Source organism: Myxocyprinus asiaticus, chromosome 30 (assembly GCF_019703515.2).
Source record: "Myxocyprinus asiaticus isolate MX2 ecotype Aquarium Trade chromosome 30, UBuf_Myxa_2, whole genome shotgun sequence".
NCBI lineage: Eukaryota > Metazoa > Chordata > Actinopteri > Cypriniformes > Catostomidae > Myxocyprinus > Myxocyprinus asiaticus.
This window is the reverse complement of record NC_059373.1, coordinates 27247841-27255278: the sequence shown is the minus strand read 5'-3', so window position 1 is coordinate 27255278 and position 7438 is coordinate 27247841.

Sequence of the window (7438 nt, the reverse complement as noted above, 5' to 3'; positions counted from 1 at the left end):
GGAATCGATATCTATAGTACTTGGTATCGGATAAAGAAGGAAATACATTTTACCAGTCATTCCTACCAAATGAATTAAAAGACAGTGTGACAAGTTTAACCCAGCTACTTCATGTTTTTGATGAAGTTTAACTGAGAACTGTTTCAGTGTAGCAGGGCTTAGTGCAGAGATCAGGACAAACTTCATTGTAAGATATGCAGTTATCAGTGCATAAGGCATTTATGAGTCTGTGTATGCCATAAGCCCAAATTCATTTAGTGGCTATCAGTGCTGTACACTACTTGCCAAGAAGGAGCTTCTGTGTAACAGTGATAAGCAAAGAAATACACCATAGACTTCAGGCATGGAATAAGAGGAGAGATAAATAAATAAAAGAATAAAAAAATATCAATTAGTGTGTGTGTGTGTGTGTGTGTGTGTGTGTGTGTGTGTGTGTGTGTGTGGGCAGGTTTAAGTGGTTTACGAGGACTTTATTTTAGGTTACAAACTGGTAATTACAAGGGTATTATGCTATACATATGGACATTTCTAGTGTCCCCATAATTCAAATCGCTTAAAAAACATACTAAACTATGTTTTATTGAAAATGTAAAAATGCAGAAAGTTTTTTGTGAGGGTTAGGTTTAGGGGTAGGGTTAGGGTTAGGGGATTGAATCTATAGTTTGTACAGTATAAAAATCATTATGTCTATGGAGAGTCCTCATAATGATAGCTGCACCAAAATGCGTGTGTGTGTTTGGGGAATGGGCAAGTTAACTGTACTCATTTATCTAATACCTGCATGTTATGGTATCTCAATTAATGTCAGTATGTTTTTTGTTTTGTTTAAATTTGTTCCAGAGACTACTTTGAAAATAAACTTTATGAATAAGTCAAGCATTTTCAATAAACAATTAGTCATTCTATATGAAACCTTTCAACAACAGTGTTTTCATTCTTTCCTTTTGCTTTTTTTTTTTAAAAAAAGGAAAAAAACTAATGTGAACAAATTCGTTGAACAAACTTGGATACTTATTCTATATTTATTTATGCAATACAAATAACTGATGCATGTCAAAAAAGAAATATTCATAAGCAAGTGCTGTATGGCCCTTATCAGCACAGCTGTAATTCGGCCGCAGGGAATCACAGCAAGATTGCGAGTGTGGTATTGCTTTTATACAACAGTTCAATGAACAAGTAAATAAATAAATTAGGAAGAACAAAGGACTGTCACACAAAAAAGCACTTGTGCATGGAACTACTTTCTTACGCCACGGATCAGGATCTGCCGTTGCTAGTTCAAAAGATGCACACAAGCCTCCATTACTAGATCGAAAACATCTATTTAGGACTAGCAATGATGGATTGGGCTTTTTTTTTGGAGAAACAGGGATGTGTGTGTGAGCTATAGTTGTTTAACTCTATTCTTCAACTGTAGTGTTAGTGAGCTTGCTGAAGATAATGGAATTTTAATCAAATAGATCCTATATTTTCTGTGTAAAAATACCCATCCGAGTGGGGTCCTCCTTGAGTATTTCACTTTAGCTGGTTTGTTCTCTCCTCAAACATGTTGAATGTTTACATCTCCTCCCAACACGGAAACTACGGTAAGTAAGCACCTTGAGTATGTTTTATCACTCCATCTGTTGTGTCTCTCAGCTGTGATAAGCCTTAATGCTGAAACCATTGGTTTAACTCTATTTCCCAGCTGTAATTTAGTAGTAATCCAAGCGATCACGGAGAGGGAGACAATGCAGATGACTTCAAAGAAACTGCTTGCTGACTTGAAATGGTCTTTTGTCGCCACCTGCTGGCTAAAATCTTTAATGTCACAGGAATATATGAAAAGATGCATCTAGCTGCATTTAACACATCTACGCTGCTCTTACACTTTAGTTTAGAACACCATGAACACAAGCGGTGCGAAATCATGGTTTAGGGTTTAAGTAAGGGGTTACACTTTATGGTTAGGTTTAGGTTTAACTTAATTATTAATCTTAATAATACTGTTCATTGGTTTATTTATTTTTCTCATAAAGTTTTAGGATCCATCTCATTCAATTTCTTACGATTTCTCCATCTTGCACTAATTATTACCAGAGGTGGGTAGTAACGCGCTACATTTACATTTACTTGAGTAAAAAAAAAAAATTACTTTTAGAGTAGGTTTAAAAGTGGGTACTTTTTACTCTCACTCAAGTAAATTTCTAATGAAATTTTTTTACTTTTACTTCTTTACAATGGGTGGCGTTCCTGTCCTTACATTACTGGGTTTACTGGGTTAATGTGTAATTTATTGAGAGATTATTGAATGGGACTTTTACGACAGGAAGTTCACACAGCTGCGCACGCTGTCACAGACTTTCACTCAAGCCGAGTCCTTCACTGCTGCAGCATCATGCTCTTCTAACTAAGTGAAACACTTTCTTCGCTCCGCACAGTGAAAAAAAACAATAGTTTCGTCATGCAATGCCTTCATTTAATACCAAGACAAGTGGATATTTCAAAAATAAATCACAGCTTCAATTTAAGGCAGCACGCTGAGGTAAGTTTTAGCTCTAATGCTAACGTGGGCTTTTCTGTGTGAATGTGATGGTCATTTTCAGGGTGATAATGTAACTGGGCTCTTATGACATCAGTTTGTAAGTGTACATTTTTAAATCAGTGCAGCAATATATCAGTGCGCTTTGTGCCGCGTCCCGCATGTCATGAGCAATATTTACACATATTGCAGCTACTTTGGGCAGATTAACTGTATAAATACATGTAAACATCCAAGTTAAGTATAAATGCCTTTTGCTCTGCCGTTCGCATGATTGACAACTGGAGCGCGAACAGACAGCATTTCTGTGCTTGCAAATCAAGGGCGCGAGGCACGCATGTGTGAGATGTGCGGGCGCGAGGCGATCGTATGGCGAAGAGAGTGGCTGTGTCACTCGTTCACTCATTCACTATTTCCTAAATAGAGAATGGCAGTGAGTGCACTTTATCTCAGCAGTGAATGAATGAAATGAGTGAGTGAATTCGGATGCTGACGTATACACAAGTGTTGGAGCTCTGAGGCTGTTACAGAAACAATTAACTTTTACAATACTTGGGCCTTACTTGTTATTCTTATTAAATAATGTATTAATACAATAAATCTTCATTCTGTTTGTCATTTTTAATATATACTGTATGCTAATATAAAGAGTAAACACATATAACCAAATAAAAGTAAATTTTAAAATGTATCTGTATATTTTGCCTCTCTATATGTTATTATGCTATGTCTTCCCTGTGGTGGATTGTGGGCAATTAACCATTGTCGAGTGTACATCAAATGTACACTTGAAATTAGAGTGCATTGTGGGTAAGAATAAATGAAAAAAGTAGGGAACGAGTGGCTCACTCAGAATTCAAACACTCCTACAAAATGGCGGACACTCTAAATAGTGCACTATATAGAGGATAGTGTTCCACGACCAGGGTTGGTGCCCTACGCACTAAGCTGCGTACTCTTCGTTTAGAGAGCGGCGGTACTGCTGTACAGAACTAATTATCTCAATTCTTTCGACACTGAAAACTGTAACTACACTGAAATAAGAATCCACGCAGGACTTTAAAAGCTATGAAATAGCGAAAGTAGGCATTAATAAAGCATGATCTTGCTTTGGTTTATATTTCAGCATTATACAGGTGCATCTCAATAAATTAGAATGTCGTGGAAAAGTTCATTTATTTCAGTAATTCAACTCAAATTGTGAAACTCGTGTATTAAATAAATTCAGTGCACACAGACTGAAGTAGTTTAAGTCTTTGGTTCTTTTAATTGTGATGATTTTGGCTCACATTTAACAAAAACCCACCAATTCAATCTCAAAAAATTAGAATATGGTGACATGCCAATCAGCTAATCAACTCAAAACACCTGCAAAGGTTTCCTGAGCCTTCAAAATGGTCTCTCAGTTTGGTTCACTAGGCTACACAATCATGGGAAGACTGCTGATCTGACAGTTGTCCAGAAGACAATCATTGACACCCTTCACAAGGAGGGTAAGCCACAAACATTCATTGCCAAAGAAGCTGGCTGTTCACAGAGTGCTGTATCCAAGCATGTTAACAGAAAGTTGAGTGGAAGGAAAAAGTGTGGAAGAAAAAGATGCACAACCAACTGAGAGAACCGCAGCCTTATGAGGATTGTCAAGCAAAATCGATTCAAGAATTTGGGTGAACTTCACAAGGAATGGACTAAGGCTGGGGTCAAGGCATCAAGAGCCACCACACACAGACATGTCAAGGAATTTGGCTACAGTTGTCGTATTCCTCTTGTCAAGCCACTCCTGAACCACAGACAATGTCAGAGGCATCTTACCTGGGCTAAGGAGAAGAAGAACTGGACTGTTGCCCAGTGTTCCAAAGTCCTCTTTTCAGATGAGAGCAAGTTTTGTATTTCATTTGGAAACCAAGGTCCTAGAGTCTGGAGGAAGGGTGGAGAAGCTCATAGCCCAAGTTGCTTGAAGTCCAGTGTTAAGTTTCCACAGTCTGTGATGATTTGGGGTGCAATGTCATCTGCTGGTGTTGGTCCATTGTGTTTTTTGAAAACTAAAGTCACTGCACCCGTTTACCAAGAGATTTTGGAGCACTTCAGGCTTCCTTCTGCTGACCAGCTTTTTAAAGATGCTGATTTCATTTTCCAGCAGGATTTGGCACCTGCCCACACTGCCAAAAGCACCAAAAGTTGGTTAAATGACCATGGTGTTGGTGCGCTTGACTGGCCAGCAAACTCACCAGACCTGAACCCCATAGAGAATCTATGGGGTATTGTCAAGAGGAAAATGAGAAACAAGAGACCAAAAAATGCAGATGAGCTGAAGGCCACTGTCAAAGAAACCTGGGCTTCCATACCACCTCAGCAGTGCCACAAACTGATCATCTCCATGCCACGCCGAATTGAGGCAGTAATTAAAGCAAAAGGAGCCCCTACCAAGTATTGAGTACATATACAGTAAATGAACATACTTTCCAGAAGGCCAACAATTCACTAAAAATGTTTTTTTTATTGGTCTTATGATGTATTCTAATTTTTTGAGATAGTGAATTGGTGGGTTTTTGTTAAATGTGAGCCAAAATCATCACAATTAAAAGAACCAAAGACTTAAACTACTTCAGTCTGTGTGCATTGAATTTATTTAATACACGAGTTTCACAATTTGAGTTGAATTACTGAAATAAATGAACTTTTCCACAACATTCTAATTTATTGAGATGCACCTGTATATATTGTCATTGTGGTACATTTTCACGTTTTCATTGTAATAATTAATAGAAATGTGTCCAAACCTCTCTTCTTACTGACAAATTTATCCAGATCTGACAAGAGCCCTTAAATGTTTAGTTCACCCAAACATTTTAATTCTCGTTATTTACTCACCCTCATGCCATCACAGATGTGTATGACTTTCTTACATCTGTTGAACTCAAATGAAGATTTTTAGAAGAATTTCTCAGCTCTGTATGTCCATACAGTGCAAGTGAATGGGTGGCAACATTTTAAAGCTAAACAAAATCACATAAGTCAGCATAAAAGTAATCCAAAAGACTCCAGTGGTTAAATCAATATCTTCAGAAGCGATGTGATATGGATTACTTTTATGCTGCATTTATGTGCTTTTTGGAGCATCAAAATGTTGGCCTACAGAGCGAAAATATTCTTCTAAAAATCTTAATTTGTGTTCTGCAGAAGAAAGGAAGTCATACACATCTGGGATGGCATGAGGGTGAGTAAATATTGAGAGAATTTTGGTGATAGCTCAGCCATAATTTAATATTCTGTCATAATTTCCCTACCCTCATGTTGTTCCATACCCGTGTGACCCTTTGTATTATGTGGAACACAAAATATGTTAGACAGAATGTTAGGGACTGACAGTCTCGGTCACCATTAACTTTAAAAAAAAAATAATAATATATATATATATATATATATATATATATATATATATATATATATATATATATATATAAAACACATTTACTGAAAGTAAATAGTGACTCAGGCAAACATTCTGTCTAATATCTCCTTATTTTGTTGCATGGAAGAAAGAAAGTCATACAGGTTTGGAACAACATGATGGTGAATGATGACAGAATTTCCATTAATAATAATAATACTACTACTACTAATAATAATAATTATTATTATTATGTACTACATGTTAAATGTGTATTATGTAATGGAATATAAGGGAGTAAACGTCCATTATGTCATTTGTGAAAGTAACGAGCTATTCACTGCTTGAGTACTCTTTTAATTGGATACTTTCTTACTCTTACTCAAGTAATTATTTATATTAGTACTTTTACTTCTACTTGAGTAATTTTTTTTATTTTTATTTTAAGTAATTGTACTTTTACTTGAGTACAGTTTTTGGCTACTCTACCCACCCCTAATTATTACGACTTGTCATGTGACCGGGTTGAAAATTATTAATGGATTCAGTCTACACCTCAGAGTAGCCACAGTGTTTCTTTACATCGACTGGTAATGTATGCACTATATAGCAACAGCAAGGTCATTGGTTCAGTTCCCAGAGAACACACAAACTAATAAAATACTGTAAGTTGCTTTGAATGAAACTGTTTACCAAATGCATAAATGTGAATGTAAACAGTGCCTGGCCTATAATGTCATGGAATTTAAAAAAATGAAAAAATAAATTATGCTTGACTAAAGTTTGCTCATCTCACATAACGTTGCATACTAGCGAATCGTGGGAGCAGTCCAAGTCATTTAGCCCGAAACACTCCGGGGATTTCTCCTCTGCCTGCACTCTTTGTAGTATTGCAATTAAGGACCACTGTCGGGAGGAAGACAGAGAGAGAGTGAGATAGTCCTGATGAGTTCTCTAGTGAAACTGTGTGCCTGTCATTAGCAAAGCATTCTCCCAGTGGGTTTTTAGCGATTTACCATGACTAATGGATGGTGGGGGGGAAATCACTTTAAATTAAAACTAGGATTGGTAATACATGCAAATTCAAATAATGCTCTGCACCCAGTGAAGATAAAATGTGTGAAATGTGCATGTTTCTCTTGTACTTGCTTGACCAATTGTCTAGTGGTTCCCATATGCAGCCTAAAATCAGCTAACAGCCAAAGGTTCGAACAGCCCTCCAGCTGCGATTTGTTTGAAATTTCTTGTATGATTAAAGAATATAAAATTGATTTTGCTAAATTTTTGCTGAGAAATCTCTAATCAATTCTAAATAAGGACCTGTCTTTTGTCCTGCCTTTGTTTTCCATGTCTGGTTATTTTCTGAGGGCAAAACTGTGCCACATTTCACAGAAGGATGGATTCAGTACAGAGGGTACTGCCGAATTATGTGTGGACTTTATTAGTTACTTCTGTTAAACTATGGATTCTGTGGACTAATTACAGTCTTGTTTGACATACTGTTAATATCTCTGTTTAAACAC